The 20337-nt window shown below is 41.5% G+C and overlaps 1 protein-coding gene across 2 annotated transcripts in view; it reads right to left on the bottom strand.

Moving 5' to 3' along the window:
- Positions 1-18671, bottom strand: part of slc25a22a (solute carrier family 25 member 22a) — a 111442-nt gene extending 92771 nt beyond the window's left edge. For both annotated transcript variants that reach the window (XM_078220463.1, XM_078220465.1), the window contains exon 1: positions 18587-18671. The gene's annotated coding sequence lies outside the window, so the exon portion shown is untranslated. The remainder of the gene's footprint in view (positions 1-18586) is intronic.
- Between the last annotated feature and the right edge of the window lie 1666 nt (positions 18672-20337).

Here is a 20337-nt window from a genome sequence, read left to right as displayed (position 1 = left end):
CAGGCCCTTCGACCCAACCTGTCCATGCCACCCTTTTTTTTTAAACCCCTAAGTTAATCCTAATTGCCCGCATTTGGCCCATATCCCTCTATACCCATTTTATCCATGTAATTACTAAATGCTTTTTAAAAGCCAAAATTGTACCCACCTCTACTACTACCTCTGGCAGCTTGTTCCAGATACTCACCACCCTCTGGTGTGAAATAATTGCCCCTCTGGACACTTTTGTATCTCTCCCCTCTCACCTTAAACCTATGCCCTCTAACTTTAGATTCCCCTACCTTTGCAAAAAGATATTGACTATCTAGCTGGTCTGTACCCCTCATTATTTTATAGACCTCGATAAGATCACTTCTCAGCCTCCTACGCTCCAGAGAAAAAAGTCCCAGTCTATCCAGCCTCTCCTTACAACTCAAACCATCAAGTCCCGGTAGCATCCTAGTAAGTCTTTTCTGCACTCTTTCTAGTTTAATAATATCCTTTCTATAAAAGGGTGACCAGAACTGCACACAGTATTCCAAGTGTGGCCTTACCAATGTCTTGTACAACTTCAACAAGACGTCCCAACTCCTGTATTCAATGTTCTGACCAATGAAACCAAGCATGCCAAATGCCTTCTTCATCAATCTGTCCACCTGTGATTCCACTTTCAAGGAGCTATGAACATGTACTCCGAGATCTCTTTGTTCTGTAACTCTCCCCAGTGCCCTACCATTAACTGAGTAAGTCCTGCCCTGGTTCAATCTACATCACCTCGCATTTGTCTAAATTAAACTCCATCTGCCATTCGTCAGACCACTGGCCCAATTGATCAAGAGATGGAGAGGTGGTAGTCATGTGACATTGTCCTCTGACTTGCAGAACAAGTAATATTGCCTTACTGAACTGAAAAACTCTGTCACTTTCCATCTGACGTGCAGCCTCACAGAAAAGGAGCTCTGCCAGATTGAACGCCTGGCCCAATCCAAACTGCTTCTGCTGGAAATTCTGAACCATTGCATACAAGATCGATTCAGCTCTGTGTACCCATCTCATCATGTGAAATCAACGTCACTGGAAAAGTGAATTCTACAATATTGGCTTTCAGCCTGGCGACTCCCTGAAGGAATACCTCATTGGATTTGGATTCAGGACTCTGAAACTCATATAAACGAAAATTTATTTTCTGTGGTCTCTGTACTGTAAATCTTTCTTTTCTCTATCCTTCTCTTTACTGTCTAAGTGTGGAGGTGACATTGCAACACTCCTTTCACATTTTGAATGCGTGAAAATAAACTAACTCTTTGAGATCACCCTGTCTCGAGTTTGCTGTGGGGTTATTAATAGAAAATTGGATCACACCAAAACCTAAGGGTTGGACAATATGCTACCGCTTATAAGCAGGGAAATAAATTAATGTTTACAGTCAGATGGTGAGAAGAGGAATATATGCTGTTTAATGCTGCAATACAGTGGCACAACGGTTAGCACTATTGCTTCACAGCACCAGGGACCTGGGCTCAAGTCCAGCCTCAGGTGACTGTGTGTGTGGATTTGCACATTCTCCCTGGGTCTCCGTGGGTTTCCTCTAGGTGCTCCGGTTTCCTCCCACAGTGCAAAGATGTGCGGGTTAGGTTGATTGGCCATGCTAAATTTCCCTTTAGTGTCAGGGGTTTGGCAGGGTAAATAAATGGGGTTACGGGGACACGGCCTGAGAGGGATTGCTGTATGTGCAGGCTTGATGTGCCAAATGGCTTCCTCCTGCACGAAAGGGATTCGATGATTAAATTAACCCCCTTCCTGTCCGTAACAATATCTAAGTTTGTAGTTGACAACAAGTTAGAACACATCGAAAGTTGTGTAGGTAAGAGCAGGAAAGTGCAAAGGGACATAGACAAATAAGGGTCAATGTGAGGAAGCATGAAATCATCCATCATGGATATAAGAATTACAAAAACTTAAGTGGTAATAGATCAGGGACTGTGAAGCAAAGAGATTTCAATGTCCATGTAAAATAATCACAGGTACAATATGTAATCAAAAATAGTTCTTGGACTATTATCCTTCATCATAAGGGGACTGGACTAAAAAGGGAAGAAAGTGTTGCTTCAGCTGTATGAAGCCTAGGTCATATCCCATCTAAAGTTACTATAGTTTTGAGTATTGAACCTTAGGAAAGATTTACTGACTTTGAAAGGGGTGCAGTGCAGAATCACCAGAATTATACTGGAAATTGAAAGCTTAAATTATGAGGACAGGTTGCATGAACTTGAAGGGTGTAGAAAGACATCCAAAAGTACAAGAGTATGGTGAATGAATATTTCATCAACAATACAGGAATGAAGGAGGTGGAGTGTGGGGAGGGGAGGAGTGCCATATGCAACAGATCACAGTCAAGAGGACAGGTTACAAGCTTGGAAGAGATTGCAGAAGTACATGTAGCAAGTCCACAGAGGAATTTGTAAATGAAAATTGGCAAACTTGTACATGTAAGGCAGTGGTTCCCAAACTTTTCTCACTGGGCCACACTTTCGGAATAAAAATTTGCTCACGCCACACCGAATTTTTTATTGATAAGAAATTAAGAAATACAAAAAAAAACAACTCCTAGCAGTGCTTGATTCATAACATAGAACGCTACTACTTTATAATATGATCATGGGACATCCAGAAAGTATAAAACAATGCTTGTTTAAACCATGTTTAAATGTTTCTTTGATTGTCCTTGAATCTTCCCGCCACACTTGCCATCCTCTCTCGCCGCACACCCTTTGGGAACCACTGATGTAAGGTGACCATTTGGACTGTCAATGTCTCTGGCACCTTATCCAACAAGAGTCACCTTTCTCAGGCAGTGGTGGTGGTGAGAGGGGAGAAAGAGAGGCACAAAATTGTGTGGGGGAGGGGGGGAGAAAGGGAGGCACAAAATTGTGGGTGGGTGGGGGGGGGGGGGGGGGGGGGGGGAGTGTAATTAAACACAAAAGTGACATTGAAAAATGCACCAGATTGCAGATCCAAAATGTACTTTTGTCTCAGACCCAGCGGGATATAATTCTGCAATGCCGACTGCCAACCAACTGAGGTGAAGGCAGCAAGATGAGAAACACTTGTGGCAAATTCCCAACCCCACCACTCCACGAAGTATTCAGTTGAGATATTGCACATTCCTAAGTTTTAAAAGCTTACAAAATTGTTTATGTGACTCACCTCCCAGATTGTGGGATGTTTTTTAAAAACAGAATACTAATTAGACCAAACTACAGTACATGAGAAGCAGATATACCATGGAGAGGCCAGGGTAGACCTTGCAGCCAAGGTATTCAATATTTAATGTTAGCAGGAAAGAACTAGTAATTTGTCCGTCACTAATTCAGAATATCTTTAGCACAGAGAGAAAAAGAGAAATAATCTGAAACAAACAGAAAGGGGAAAGACATGCTGAGGAAAGAGGTATCACAAGAATAATTGATTGCAACCACAAATGTAAAGTTGGTCTAAAAGGTACTTTTTTTCCCCCCAGATGGTGATCTGGCAACTGCTACAGTTGGGCAGTCAGAACATAACTCCAACAACAAACTTATACATCATCAGAATGACTGCAGTTGTGACAAAGCTCTTCAACACAATTTCTAGTTCAATTTTTCTCTTTTAAATAAGCAGGCCGAGAGTGTGAGTAAAGCATTGAACTTGGATATATAGATGCATTTGTTTACGGAGAAAAATATGACCTAATCTCTTCACCAAAGAGTAAATAGAATAGTTGATAATTTTGAGGTTGTGCCCATTTCTAATGAAAATCAGACTTTATTCAGCAAAGAGAGCAATGAACCTTCTAGAGTCTTTTCACATTTGGATGCAACTGTGTAAGTACTTTGAAACTTATTTCAAAGGAAATGTTCACTCTTAAGTATTTAAAGAAATCCTCGAGGGCCACATTTTAGACTCCCTGATATTCTGTCCAAGAATTTTTCAGAGGATTTCGATTGGAGTAATTGTAAAATGCAGCTAAGCTAAAGCTCATTTTGAAAATAGGTCAGTTTCTCAGTGCAGTGCCAATCAGACAAAAGGTGGGCAATATGAAGTTGTTTTCCTCAGTGGTGAAACAATTAGCGGTTCAATAGTGTATCTGGGTAATCAGAAAATTGCCTTTCACCACTGCATTGAACCTGTCATTCTACGAGGTGAATGGGAGGGGGAAAAGGGTTTGTGTCACAGAAACAGAAGTTTTAAACCTGGATTAGAAATGAAATGGGAGGAAGCCAGTAAAATGCTGCAGGCTTAAGAAAAGATAGGAATCTGCAGAGGGAGAGTGCAGAACGAAATGCAGAGGAGTTAAGTCAAACACGACAATTGAATGAAAGGGAAGTGTGTGGCTTGTTCAGGATTCCTCAATCGCATGACTCTCATAACCACTGCTCCAGTTGCTCCTTATACCAGGAGGAATACTCAGTGCTTTCACGCTAAACTTCACCACACCTTGGGTTAACTTAAAAGCAAAACATTGCAGATGCTGAAAATCTGAAATCAACACAGAAAATGCTGGAAATACTCAGCAGGTTAGGCAGCATCTATGGAGGGAAAAAGAGACAGAGTTAACATTTCAGGCTAAAAGAAAAGCACCCATGAAAGACAAATATCTGATTAAATCCCAAGGTCCCAGTACTATATGAAGAGACAAAGTAGGGTTTGAGACAACTGCGCATAAATGTAAGACTCACAGGCCATTTTTGGGTGCAACTGAAGCCATTGAATGCAGGAAGGTCTCCCTAAGCAAAGAGATTAATTAGCAGATCCAGGTTACCTAGAACCAAAGGTAAATGCAACACATGGCATGGTTATACTGCAGTTTTAGGTTTGAGAAGAGTACCTGCTAAAGATGGTGCAGAGACAGCAGCTGTGAGTTTCACAGTTGGGGTCTGCAACATGAGGCAAACTTCACTCTGTCATCAAAACCTGGATTTAATGTTAACATTGGTGAGGAATCGAGGAAGAGCCTGCTCTTTCCCAACATTAAAAATGAAAAATTGAAGTATAAAAAGCTTGTTCTGTTTGATTGCAGTTGTATTACATTTGTGGTGCTGATCTTAAATTGTGGATAATAGGTCTCACAAACCCTGATTGTGTAAAGGGTTTCCTCCTGTTCAGGAGTCAGTCTCCCAATCAGAATTATTTTGTAAACTATGGAATCTGAAGACACAAATAATTCAGTAACTTCTTTGCATTGGGGTCTTGGATTTGCTCCATACAATTAATTACTTTCACTCATAGTTCAGTCTGGGAACAATTTGCCCTCCCAGAATCACTACTCCATTGTATAGACATTTGGTGGTACAAAAATTCAGTATTGCTGAAAAGCTTTGACAAAATGCATTTTTTCCAGCAATAATCCATAATATAAGAAACCAATCACAAGCTTCGCAGTTGAGCGAAGTTGACCAAGTGTGACTTCAGTGTTGTTACCTCTCATAGAATCCCTCGATCAGCCCATCGAGTTTGCACCAACCACAATCCCACCCAGGCCCTATTCCCGTTACCCCACATACTTACCCTGCTAATCCCCCTGACACCAGGGTCAATTTAGCATGGCAAATCAATCTAATCTGCACATCCTTGGACTGTGGGAGGGAACCGGAGCACCCGGAGGAAACCACACAGACATGGGGAGAATGTGCAAACTCCACAGACAGTGACCCAAGGCCGGAATTGAACTTGGGTCCCTGGCGTTGTGAGGCAGCAGTGCGAACCACTATGCCATTGTGCCGCTTCTTATCCTTGCTCTCCAGTAAGAAGTGCCAAAGCTATTAGGAAGCAGTGTGACCAGGGGCTCCTTATCACAAATGAAATGGCCCGATTAGAATAACTAAGTCAGTTTGTAATTCAGTGACTATAAGGTAGTCAAAAGTAGGAATGTATTTAACTGAATATTCACTTGTCCAATGTTGTTTACATAAATTCATTTATAGGAAATGGACATCACTGGCTAGGCCAACATTTACTGCCCATCCCTAATTGCCGTTAAGGTGATGCTGAGGTCTTCTTGAGCCACTTGAGCCCACAGTGCTGTTCGAGAGGCATTTCTGGGATTTTGACCCAGCGAACTGAAGGAACAGTAAGAAAGTTCCAAGTCAAGATGATTTGTGCTTTGGCGGGGAACTTTCAGTTGGTGGTGTTCCCATGTGCCAGCTGCTCTTGTCCTTCTAAATATTAGTGGTTGTGGGTTTGGAAGGTGCTGCCTAAGGGGTGTTGGTGGGTTCCTGAGTGCATCTTGTAGATGATACACACTGCTGCCACATTTGTTGGTGGTAGACAGAGTGAGTGTTTCTGGAAGGGGTGCCAATCAAGTGGGCTGCTTTTTCTTGAGTGTTGTGGGAGCTGCACTCATCCAGGCAAATGGAGCACATTCCATCACACTCCTGACTTGAGCCTTATAGGTAGTGGACAGGCTTACGAAAGTTAAGATGTATGTTATTCACTGCAGGATCCCTAACCTCTGACCTGCTCTTGTAGGCACAGTATTTATACGGCTTGTCCAATTCAGTTTCTAGTCAATGGTAACCTCCTGCGATGTTGATAGTGGGGGATTGATAATAGTAATGCCATTGAATGTCAAGGGGTGAAGATTAGATTCTTCCTAGTTGGAGGTGGCCATTGTCTGGCACTTGCGTGGCATGAATGTTACTTGCCACTTGTCAGCCCAAGGCTGGATTTTGTTCAGATCTTGCTACATTTGGACATGGGCTGCTTCAGTATTTGAGGAGTCACTGCTGTAGGAAAGTGCCCATCCTTCACCTGCCAAACAAGAAAAGTGAAGAAGTTGACTGTACAGGGAATAGCAGGTGCAACCCATGTTCCATCACACTGAGGTACAGTACAACATGTTGTAGCATGCCTGAAAACAGCCCTTGAGCAAGACACTGGTTTGTGTCATGATGCTCATCAAATGTTAGTGAGCATCATAGCTTGAAATCATTAAACTGTAATTGAACCTATTGCTCTCTACATTTGGTCAGCCTTGTATTTTGCTAATTAATGAGCAGTCTGTTGCTAATATTGGAAACGGCTGTTCCGAAACGAGATCACATTCTGAAGGGCTACGCTGTACCAGTTTCCATTGTGTTCACTCAAGCATATAATCAAAAGACACACACTGATACTTTAGCTGAAAGATAATGGGTTGGAAATTATAATTGTGGAAAAAATAAGGTTCCAGAACACAATCTGTCGTGTTCCAACTGCAATCTAACAAAACTATATTGGTATGATTGCCTGTTAAGGATTTAAAGAGTCAATTATATCCTAAAAAAAAGATATCCTATGGCACAGCTTTCTTTCCAAATACCAGTCCATTGGAAACAACAAGTTACAACGAAAGTATCTGAGGGCCACAGGGTCGGGTCATAACAGTATTTGGAGCTTGCACACAGCCAAAGTCTTCTTGCAATCATTTTAAATATTGTTGTAAAATCAGCCTTACAGATTATACTTTTATTGAACAAGCAGCTTTTCAACAAGTAAGTACTTGCACTATGAACGTATACCAGAAACAAACTGCAAAGTGATAATATAGTTTATACTGCTGCCTTGAGTTTGAGAACAATACCTGCTAAAAGTGGTACAGATTCAGCAAATGTGTCTTTATATAGGTCTGCATCATTCCCCAGTCAGACAAAACTCTACACTCTGCCATCCAAATACTGGATTTGTGGTGATGATCCTAACTCATAAGAGTAATACATTACTCTTTTGGATGGCAACTAAATTCCTATATTTGAAGCAAAGACAATGAGACACAGGGGACTGACATTCAGGTTGTATAATTATGGTATTTTCTGAATATAAATCTTTTGTCCTTCAGAGTCACTTTACAAAAATGTAGTAAAACTGTGTTAAACCAAACAGGTAGAAGAGAAAAGGAAGCACCTTCTGTCATACTTGCATTACAAACTATCAACTAAAACATTCTGCAAAGTGACGAAGTAGCTAGTGGGATAAATTATACCCTGTTTATGACTGGTATCAGTTAGCTGGCACCCCACAACGTAATACTGGAAACAAATACAATGCACATGACCATGGAAAGGTTCCACTATCAACTTTTAAGTTTCTGGCCATTAAGTTCTCTGTTGTTGGCGGGGAGAGGTTCTACATAGACCTGCAATGTGAAAATCAGAAGTGTCAGCACCCATTGCTATAATAAGCCACCGTTTATGTTCGCCTTTTGTCTCAGGAGGCTTCTTAAGAAGCACATCTCCTGAAATCTTTTCCTTAGAGACCTCCAAAAGTACTAGCATCAACTCATTTACAGTACTAATGGGATGCCTATGTAGGTACAATAATACCTGATTATTGTAGATTAAAAAACCGTAAAAGTATTCCCTTAATCCACAGCCTATTGTATTAAATTCCATGTTAAACTGTGATCATGGAACTAACATTTGATTCTCAAACTTTTAGAAATAAAGGCATGTGACAGAACATCAGCACTTTATAGTTGTAGTGCTTTTGAAGAAAGCCAGGTTATAGGTTTGTATCCTTCAATTTCATGTTTTAAAATGGGACCTCATCCATCTAAACAAATATATTATACAGACATAAACACAGAGGTGTTGAAGTCATAAAATTTGTGACCATTGCAACAATGTCCCATTTAACCAACAGCAGGCTTACCACATTATCTGACCTTAGCTAGGACACGATAGTTGGCCACCCAGTTTGTGCAGGATAAAGCAGCCAGAGTTCCAGCTGTTATTCACTACACAGGGGTTCTGCTCAAGTCCAAGTGGGGGCAGGATCAGGTTCACCTGTGACATCTTCCAGAGCGCTGCTCCTTCGTCAGATGGAGTCCATCTGATGAAGGAGCAGCGCTCTGAAAGCTAATGGCATTTGCTGCCAAATAAAACTGTTGGACTTTAACCTGGTGTTGTTAAAACTCTTACTGTGTTTACCCCAGTCCAACGCCGGCATCTCCACATCACATCTTCCAGAGTCAGAGAGACTGCTACCAATCACTGCGAGGCATTATGAAACCTAAACTGACCTCAATGATGAGCATGGAGTTCAGGAACTCAAAGTATCAACTAACCCCTGACTTCCCGCAATGCAGTCTGGGGGCAGGCTGTACATGCACAATTCACCAGAACTGCATCTTTGATTTCTTCAGGCCCAGGACAGGCCCATGGTGCCTGCACAGGAAGAAAGAGAAAAAAAAGTGCAAAAAGCTGGATCAGAGAACCATGAAAGACTAGTGTTCTAGTCAAGGGACAAGGAGAGGGGTCAGGGAGAGGTCCCAAAAAGGGGAGGACGACAAGGAGAGGTCCCAAAGGAAGTCCCAGGTAGTGGACAGAGACAGGAGACAGAAACAGGTCCCAGTTAAGTTGAGAAAAGAGAGTGGAGAAACAGGCTCCAAACAGGAAAAGGGCTGTGGGGAACAGAGTTTAGAAGAATGAGAGGTAATCTTATTGAAACATACAAGATCCTGAAGGAACTTGATAGGGAGGATACCCTGGAAGATGTTTACTATTGTGGGGAAGATTAGAACTAGGGGACACAGTTGAAAAATAAGAGATCTCTCTTTTAAGACAGAGATAAAATCATAGAATTCCTACAGTGCACAGAAGGAGGCCATTCAGCCTGATGAGGAGAAATCACTCTCAGAAGATCATCAGTCTGTGAAATTCTGTTCCTGGGGGTGGTGGGGTTATCATTCCGCACTGGACAGATGTAGATTTATTTTGAGAGGTCTACATTTTGGAAGTGTCATGTCACAATCTTTCTGCAGATTCATCCCAAGAATATCATAGATGTGCTCCAAAAGATCTTCTGCTGGTGAAAGCCTTATGCAATAATCAGTGCCCTCGGCGCTTGACAGGTCACTCAAGTATCCTGTTCCAGCGCCCATTACAGTTATAGCCAAAGTTCCCAAAAGAATGCCAACCTTTAATTCTTTCTCTTGATGTTGAATGATCAGTCAGTAGTCAAGTAAGGAAGAGCTCAAAAAAATCCTCACCTCCTGGCTTTCTCCATCACAGGAGGCAAGAGCAAAACTTCCTTTTGAGAAAACATTCCTTCATTCTGCATTCAGGGTCAGCCCACTTTGTGAGAGGGGGGTCACAGTAACATACAATAAAAGAGCACGGTGATTTCCCAACTTTCCCTGCCCCCTCCTGTCACAGCTCCAGGCTGAAGGTATACTTGATGAAGACACCGACTCCGCCCCACTTCCAAACACTGTCTCATCGTCTCTTTCCCTCATCTGAAAAAAAATTAATCAAATACTCCAAGGCTTATATAGAGTAAGAGATCAGGTCACATTGGAGACCCTTCATGTCTGTATGTCAGGGCATCGGAGATCTCTTAAAAGGGAAATAACTCATCTTGTGAATTGTTTCCAAAAACATGACTCACTTGTCAGCTCATGCCAGCAATAATGGTGAAAATCCCACTGAAAGTAAGTCACTTCATTTCTTATACTTAAAATAAGCAACTTAGCATGATAATATTTGTTATGTATATTATATGTGGGCTAGACTTGAGTAGGGAGGTGAACTTTCAACTGTGAGAATGTAAGTAGGCAGTACAGACCTAAATCCGTATCCCTCCAAGGACTGCAGAAACAGTTCTGCACCAAAATTGATGATTCAGCAATACAGGCTGTTCAAAGATTAATGTGAATTACGTGATGCTCTACAATTTTTAAGCAACACAAAGCATGTTGAGTTCAGTGAAATATGAAGCTTGTTAATGCTGTAATGGGAATGGGAGAATACCCGAGCACTGAAATTAATTCAGTAATCGTTCTTCATTATTGTTTTTGTGGCGTGCAACTATAAAATGGAGAAACATGATTGTCGAGGTGCATAAATATTTATGGAACAAATTTCTGTAAGAATGGACTCACTGCTTTTACAACTCTGTAAGCTTAAGTTCCCATCATCATTTCATTGCCTTTTTGTACCTAGCCCACGCCAGGAAGGTTTAGCCTCCACTTCCCTGTCTATGCAAGTCAGCACATTTTAGCTTTGGAGGAAGTTAGTGGTGCCACTGTAAACGTCAAAGTCCTAAACAGGCGGAATAGCAGGTGTTGAGGCCAGGAGTTATCACCACCACCTTCTGAAGGGCAACTAGGGATGGGCAATGAATGCTGGCCTAGCCAGCAATACCCACATCCCGTAAATTAATCGATAAAGATTGATATCGATGACTCTTGCTGGACAAATATGCATGCCAAGGTCTCAGATAAGCACAAGATTAGTTGAGGAGGAGCAGAAACAGCAATGATGCTCGGCAACACCATATGACCCAAGCTTAACATTTAGGCCATTAAATACCTAATTAAATGAACCTTCAATTGGAACAGTTACGCTCGTTTCAGTGATTTTAGCACTGCATCTAATTTAAAATGAAAATGACAATGTTTCTTATTTATTCCTTCAACGTTTCTTATTTACCTGGCTTCCAGAAGGTTTCTTTTTAAGTTTAGTTAGGGCAGCATGATCAGCACAGGCTTGAAGGGCCGAAGGGCCTATTCCTGTGCTGTTCTTTCCTTCATTCTTTTTGGAAGATCAGTAATGGGATTGTGATTCACTAGGATAATGATTAATTTATTTATATTTTTATATATATACACACACACACGAATGATGTTTTTATTTAGCGCAAGTCATCTTAAAAGAATTTCTAAAATTGAGTTAAAAAACAAAGTACAAGAAAATCAACACATTCAGGCCAATGTTTAATCTGTCCCCACAACCACCATTGTAGTAGATCACAATTCCACTACTCACCGCCACATATGGACAAGTCTGAGTGAGGGTATTTGGAATCTACAAAGCCCTGTGGAAGCACAGTCCAGCAGAAAGTTATACCTTCAAGAAACAGAGAATAATGGAAGGTACATTGGATGAACACTGCCTCAGTGATAGTCTTGGTTTTAGTTTCAAGTGCGACAAATGTTCCATCTGAAAATTATAAATCTCCACGTATTGAAAGTTCTGCAGCTTTGGAAATGAGCACGCTGATGAATTCCAGTTATTTTAAGAAAAGGAATTGCTTTACGAAGCAGTGATCTGGATATGTGCTTGGATAGTCATTCTAAATTAAGATCTCTTTTTAAAAAATGACTTTTTGCACAATGAAAAGGAAAGCCAGCTCCAGATTGAATAAACAGCAAGTTGCTATTCTATGTAGAATCTCACTGAAACCACATCATATCACAAACCGAACACTGCCCCAATTGTGTTATTTTCTTTTCCCAATTTGATTTGGGCTTTTTTTCTAGTCGTGTTTGGGAGGATTGTTTTCCAGATGACTTGTAATAGATAAAGACAGCTTTTGTACATAATTAAACAAGTAGAATTTCAGTGAATCACAATCCCACCATTTTTCAACTCAAAAAGGAGCACTGTCATTTTCATCTTAAATACAACTGAATCTAGTTAATGCAGTGTGACTGTCCCAATCAAAAGGTCAGTTAATCAGGTTGGACTACCGTTAACTAATTAATATATGATTCAGTGTATACAATATCACATTACACAAACAACAAAACCAGCTACCTCCCTGCCACCCAGTCAATGGCATTTTCAAGCATTGTTAACATTTCTTCTCCTCAAAAGCCAAGAATAGCAGAATCTTCACCTGTCATCCACACTAGCCCCTGCGCAGCCATTCTTACCCTGAATCCTTTCTCGTACGATGGTCAGCAATCTTCCCTTAATGAATTCTCTGCTGCACTCTCAGCTCCCTACTGGATGCTGTCAACCTTTATTCCACTCATCCCCAGCCCTCAAGATTTATTTCATTCTCATTGCATAAATGTATAACACCCTATCACAATCACGCATACCTCGCACTCCTAACAAACCACATCAACCAGCAAAACAGCATAAAGTCACTGAGGATTAAAATTGTTACTTTCGCCCCCAACCCCAGTGATAAAATATATTTAATTTATTTTGTTCTCACAACTAGTTAAAAGGACAATTCAACACATGATCAATTTCATTATAAATATATGCATGCACATCTACACATTATATACATAAATATAACCATCTAACCTGCTGAATTTGAATCCAGACCAATACCTCGATACCTTAGTACTGTATATGCAATGGACTAAAAGAAAGCTGAACGAGTGAACACCGGTGGGACGATTCATTTCACCCCATGCAGCTTGCGTTGCATCACCACTGGAATCGCCGTTCCCTTCTGAGGTTGGAGTTAAGTGACATTGCTGGATACAGAGAGCTTAGCTCCGCAATCAGCTACACTGCATGTGAGCTCCAGGGCTGGTGCCTGTCACATTTCTGCAGGTAGCTTGCCTCTTTTTGTAAAATGTCAGGCCACTTGTCTCAGCTGTAGCAGCCCAAAGGCAAGTCCTGGGGAGCCAAGGGTGGAGTGACGCCAGAAACTAGTGAGTTTATTGCAACTGTTCTGAAGTTCTAGGAGTACTTCTGTTCGTCCTATGTCTACACAATTTCTGAAGTGGTAAGGCTCTCAGAAAAATCTCTAGCAGAGCAGGTCCTACTCCGCACATCGCCAACTAATTCCAACAAGGGAACCTAAACAGGCATTGGACACTTCATTTGCATTCTAGAATCTTAAAGCGTGTTTTAGGCAGCCACTTGCTGCAGTTTCTAAAGGGAAGGTAGCATCTCTTGCAAACTCCTCAAATATTCAAGAAATAACCTTACAGGTTCAGTTAAGATGGCTGTTTACTTTCAACAGAGAATAAATCTAAGACTGTCAAAAATAGCAACAAAGGGGTAAGAAATTATCAAACTGGCCATCAAGGATAAATGATCTCTTTCACCATCAGAGACCCTCACTGTTCTGCAGGAAGGCGTAGCATACAAACTGTAACTGTTGTACAGTTAAGAGTACATGTTAAATTGAACTAAAAATATTAAATTGCTAACAAGAACAATGCAAATGTTTATTCAGATCAGTTCCTTATGACCATCACAATTGGCTGGTCTTTATATCCTCTCATCTCTCTTTACCAAAGTGCTTTAAAATGGGTAGGAGCTGGAGGAATGAAGGGTCTCTAATGACCAGTGAAATTGTTTCAATCCTTTGTTGTACTTCATTGATTGTGAGGTGCTATGGGACATCCTGAGGTATATAAATTCTTCCACTGTGCATTGAAGAAATCTCATTGACATGGCACTTGAGAAAGTTTCTCTATACTAGCACCTTGAACCTGTGAAACAGAACTAAACTTTGTATCTCTGATCTTGACACTTGGGAGTTGCATTGTGGAGTGAGATCTAATTTGACCTCCCCCTCACATTCTGTCCTGAAGAGTGTGAACAAACTGCTGTCACTCCCATATGCCAGCTTTCACGGCACCCACTCAGGGCATGGATACAGAATCGAACTTGTGGTACACAGCAGCAACTTGACAATTTTCTGTAATGTTTGCTGCATCAGATCTGAGGAGTTACATTTTTATAGCAGGAAATTTTACAAATGTCAACAATGCTGTGATAAATCAATTTGCCCTGCAATATGAAGATTCTGCCTAAATCAAGATGTAAATTCGATTATAATGGGGTGACAGCAACACACTTGCATGGTTAATAATGCAGTTTAACCTGTGTTTTTCAGACTTCATCTCCCTGCATTCTTATTCAAAATGATGTGTGCTAAAGGCATTACTTCCCAGTAATCTATCAAGTGATAAGTTTGCACTGATTGTCACATTTGCTAATCTTGTCAAAATGGAGGTCATTGCACATCAATAACAGCGAGCAGTAGACATTGACAGTTGCCATGGAATCTGCTGAAATCTAAAAGGCACACACAATGAAATATAATTATGCAAGCATTTTAATAGTATACACTATTATTGGAGAAATAATAAGCCTGTATAGTCTATTGCCTGTTGATGACGAAACCTAGTTTGATTCTTGCTTTATGTCAATGTCAGACAAAGCAGCACCTGAGGCATCTCAATCAGCCTGAGCTAAATTAGTTCCTGATCACTATGCAGTAAACTCTGGGGTGGGTATGCAGAGTGCAGAGCAGTGGGTACAAATCCAGACTGCCTATGTAGGCCTCTAGGATAACATAGTCAACCAATAATACCATATGGTCATACATCAAAATTAATCTCTTGGATGAGATGGAGCACTGGAAGGCATGTAGCATATGTTGAACATCACCACAGCAACAGTGATTTCAGGAACCGGGTGGCATTTTGTTGAAGGCGCAGTGGTAGGCGAGAGGAAGGCTGGAGGTAAAATGATAAACGGTAACTACCATAAATACAACGTTGCGGTTAATCCAATCTATACTCAATGACTGTTATAAACTGAGTGAGCTTTACCCTGATGTTTTAAACTGGATTTTGAACCAGAGTAAGATTACAGCCCTTCAGTGCAGGAGGGCATGCCAAGAGTGGGACTAGGTATACCGAAAATGCTGTGTCAACTTGGCAAAGTTGCAACACAGGACTACTTGCATGCCAAACAGCATAAGCAGCAAGTGATAAGACAGAGCTAAGCAAGCCCACAACCAACAGATTAGATCTAAATTCTGCAGTCCTGCCGCATCTAGCTATGAATGGTGGTGGTGGATTAAATAACTCGCTGGAGAAAGAGGCTCCACAAATATCCCCATCCACAATGATGGGGTGCCCCACACATCAGAAGACGAGGCTGAAGCATTCATAACAATCTTCAGCTAGAAGTTCCAAGAGGATGATCTATCTTGGCCTTCTCCAGACGTACCCAGCATCATAGATCTCAGTCTTCAACCAATTTGATTCACTCCACATGATAACAAGAAATAGCTGACGGCACTGGATATTGCAAAGGCTATGGGCCTTGACAGACTGAAGACTTCCAGAACTTGCCACCCCCTAGCCAAATTACAATACTGGAATCTACCCGACAATGTAGAAAATTGCCCATGTATGTCCTGTACATAAAAAGCAGGACAGATCAAACGTGGTCAATTACTATTGCCACATCAGTCTACTCTTGGTTATCAGTAAATGCTGGAAGATGTTATCAACAGCACGATCAAGTGGCATCTGCTTAACAATAACCTGCTCACTGACACTCAGTTTGGGATCCACCAGGGCCACACAACTCCTGACCTCATTTCAGCCTTGGTTCAAACATGGACAAAAGAGCCGAGCTCCAGAAGTGAGGCGAGAATGACTGCCCTTGACCTCTACCATCTGATTTGAAAGTTTATCTTCACAACATTCCTTCATTGTCGCCGAGTCAAAATCCTGGAACTCAGTTCTGTTAGAAATAAAGGGTGTACCTGGAACAGATGAACTGCAGCAGTTTAAGAAAGCAGCTCACCACCACTTTCTCAAGGACAATTATGATTGGGCAAGAAAACACTGCCTTGCCAACAACGCACACATCCCAGGAAAGAATTTTTAAAATCTTAAGCAGCTCAAAAAAAAGAGACAACCAAGTACATCCCGAGGAAAGATTCCTGATATCTGCTGTTGCCAACCCATATCTCCAATTAGTTGGATGAAAGATGATGTTTGTTTAAAATTATGCACACTGCGACCATTTAACTGCAGAATTGTTACTATCACATCCTTCCAGTTCGTCAGTTAAAGGGATGCAAGATATATTTAGTATGGTGGGGCTTTACATAGAGGTGTTCAAAAAGCTCACCTATAACAGAAAATACAAAAGGAAGATCTATTTACTAATAGACAAATCTCAAATATTTTGGCTCTTCCCTCCCAAGCTCTATCACAATCACTTTTGCTTTTACTAAAATATGATCAGCATTCTTGTGAACTTTTCTCTTGTTTCTTTCTGTGTTTCAAGCACTAGATTTGCCCTTTTTTTGCCTACATTCTCAACAAGTTCAGAACCAAGGCAATTGATTTTCATGTTTTCACAAGGATAACCCAAGTCACAGAATCCAATTCTAAAACAGGTTACATAAACACTGTACTGAAAGCAGAATCTAACATCTTTGGCTGTGAGAAACAGCATCCATGGTCAAGACCAGGCCAATGCCACCATACCCTGATTTACCTTTCTCCACGATCTCAAAACTATTCTCCTTGCATTCCTCGGTTTCCTCCTTCTCCGACAGACTGCAGACAATTAAAGCACAAGGTTGACATCACCTAACCACTCCTCTCACTCGTGTGAGTGAAGTCCCACACTCATGGTCCCTCAAGAAGCAATCTCAGTAAGAAAAACACAAATCAACCACTCCAAAATGATGTTGGATCATTACTTTGCTCTTTAAAAAAAACACCACAGAATATGGTGGCTACAAACACCACGACATGTGAGTAAGCCATCTGTAAATAACGTATGAAATATTAGCACAGAAATTTCAATAATTCGAACATACCTGAGCAAGGTTCGTAGATATAAACCTTTCTTACAATGTTCCCTTCAAAATTTCACTAAATCCGAAACACTCGTAATGGGACCAGTGAACAAAATCAGTTTGCCTTTAAGTATCGCAAAGTGAAAGTTCCACTATAGAAAGCTGAGAAATATTACACAAGATGTAATAAAAGCTAACTTATCAGCCTCCATCAGATTATCACTATTGACCTATGTTGCACGGTTCAGTGAGGTGAGCAAAGTTTAATGGGTCGCAAGAGTTAAAAAAAACTGCATGCTTATCATTCCGTTTTATTTCATCATCCTTGGAAGGCTATTGCTAGTGTGAAGGTAGGAAAACGTTTGTTGACTTAGAGTGAAATTCCAAACTATGCCCAAATGCAAAGCCTAATTCCCGGAGTTCTCGAGATTTCACACTGCCCCCTCCAGCCAACCCTATGTCAACAAGGCAGTTTAATAAAAAAATAAACTGACCCATCAGATTTAATTTTTTGGGGGAGGGGGGTGAAGAGACAAATACTGTCTCACAAAATGACTGGAATCAAAGTCTAAATGCAGGACACCCTTTTTCCTTCACATAGTACGGTGCAATCTGTGGACATAACCAGGAGTATTTCTCAGTCTTGTCTCCCCTCAGCAGCCATTGTTACTGTCCTCACTCATTCATTGCCAACTCGGTTAGCAAGAGATTACTTGAAGCACTGTGAAACCACAGTGGAGAAAAAAAATAAATAAAAGGTGAAGTAAACAGGCTGACACGTCTGCTATTGGATAAAATGAGGAAGATTTGTGGTTGCTTCCACCAGTCAGTCTGTGTGTCTCTCTCTCTCACTGCAGCTTTCCACTGTCCCGTAATAAAAAAAATCCACCTTTAATCGCCTCAGGATTGCTGGGCTGCCGTTACATTAAATGTTAACAGGGAATAGAAAAAAAAATAGCGATGGGGGAGAACAAACCAGTGCATTTACAAAACATATACAGACATCGGTTCCCACAAGGTGGACTGGGTTACTTCAATATGTGTGAGCCTGCTGATGTATCAATCCCTCACTCGGGATTGTGTGTGTGTAACAGTGTTGCAAGCAAATTGCGACTTGATTCATAAAACCGCTAGGTGAGCGCACAAGCAAGAGGCAACCTAAACAACAAGCCATATACACTCTATATATATTTATATTTATAAATGAGCTCCGCCTTCCTCCCCTTATTGCATTGTTCTGCTCGTATTAACCATTGCATTTCGCCCAGGCGTTTCTTACCTCAGCCAGCCTGCCTGCTCCCTCTCTCACTCCCTCTGCAAAACATATAGCATCTAGACACAGGATTTGCTATGGCTGCTCCCGACGTCCACACACCCAGGCTGGCAGCGCGCGCCCGCCCCCCCACGCGCGTGTGTGTGTGTAAATGTGAGTGCGCGCGCGCAAGCCAGAGGGGAGCGAGCGCCCGCTCCCCGCGCGCGTGTGTGTATGAGTGCACGCGCCCAAGCCAGAGGGGCGCGCGCCTCCCAGTCCGGCCGGTTGGCTCTGCAGGAAAGTAGCGCGAGACTGCGCGAGCTGCAGGGTCAGGCCGCCAGCGCACCATTGGACAGTCAGCCTGTGTGTGTGTATATATATATATTGAAGCTTCCAGCCACAGTCTTCCAAACAGCAATGCTCTGTACTGCTGTTACAGCAGGCAAACCTTCTTACTGTGTCCTCCCAATTGTTACATTTTAGTTTCGTCTATTTGTCAGTGTCACGTATAGGCTTACATTAACACTGCAATGAACTTACTGTGAAAAATCCCCTAGTCGCCACACTCCGGCGCCTGTTCGGGTACACTGAGGGAGAATTTATCATGGCCAATGCACCTAACCAGCATGTCTTTCGGGGCTGTGGGAGGAAACCAGAGCACCCAGAGGGGAGAACGTACAGACTCCACACAGACAGTGACCCAAGCCAGGAATCAAATCTGGGTCCCTGGCGCTGTGAGGCAGAAGTGCTAACCACTGTGCTACCGTGCCCCCCCTTACTGTATCTATGTGCTGCCTCCCTCAACACTGTGGACCACATCCCCTCCCCCTACAATGAACATGAATACCATATTGAAATTGTGCTGAGGCACTTTATATCACCTTAAAATAACTTACGTTCTATTGCACTCTGTAATTTTCAATTGGAAATGTTTATCCCTCCTCCCCCTCTCTCCAGGCTGCATGCCTGACATTGGAATGTATGTTGTAAATATCAAAAGAATTACACTGGCACAGAGGAGTGGACAAGTCAAATTTTTGTGGCACTTTGTCATTTTCAAGTTGAAATGTAGGTTGAAATGTTTTGTAAGGTACTTCTGCAAATTTTTATGAATAAAGTATATTTTTGAAAAAATAAAGTCTCTCCCCCACTGTCCTGTCGTGCATTTTAAGTGGGGGTGGGGTAGGGAAATAATAATTGGTCTGGCAAGTACAAATTTGTATTGGTCAGACTGATATGTAATTTTTAAACCTTTATCTTCAGGAACGTGTATGGAAGTTTAATACGATAATGTAAATGTTTTACATTGCAATGAATTTACTCAATGCCCCATCTTAAACACCCCTTGCATAAAAAAGAAAGAGAACATACATTCAGTGGCAAATCCTTTAAGTTTTGTGTTTCCCATCACCAAAAACAAAAGGTTCTGTTAATCATCCAACAGCAGTGCAGGTTTCAGATAAACGCTGGGAATGATTCACTCCTGCTGTTCATTGCAACATCTGAGCAGGAGATTAGCTTCCCACCACACCAGTTGATCTACTGCTTATTTGGGGGGGAAGTACTAGTTTGGCAAATCAATTGCAAATATGTCAGAAATCACATTAAATGTGAATCACTATTACTGGGACAAAATGTTAAAAGAAGGCAAACAGGCAATGTGACTCGAAAGCCCTCTCAAGTAGTTTGTAACATTGTTTTCTGATGCCCGCAAAGTTACTGTTTTACACTAATAACAGACCCAGTAAAGGTGACTGCAACACATTTGAACCAAAACT

The sequence above is a fragment of the Mustelus asterias genome, chromosome 9 (assembly GCF_964213995.1).
Source record: "Mustelus asterias chromosome 9, sMusAst1.hap1.1, whole genome shotgun sequence".
NCBI lineage: Eukaryota > Metazoa > Chordata > Chondrichthyes > Carcharhiniformes > Triakidae > Mustelus > Mustelus asterias.
The sequence above is the reverse complement of the archived record's forward strand: the minus strand, read 5'-3'. Positions and strand labels throughout refer to the sequence as shown.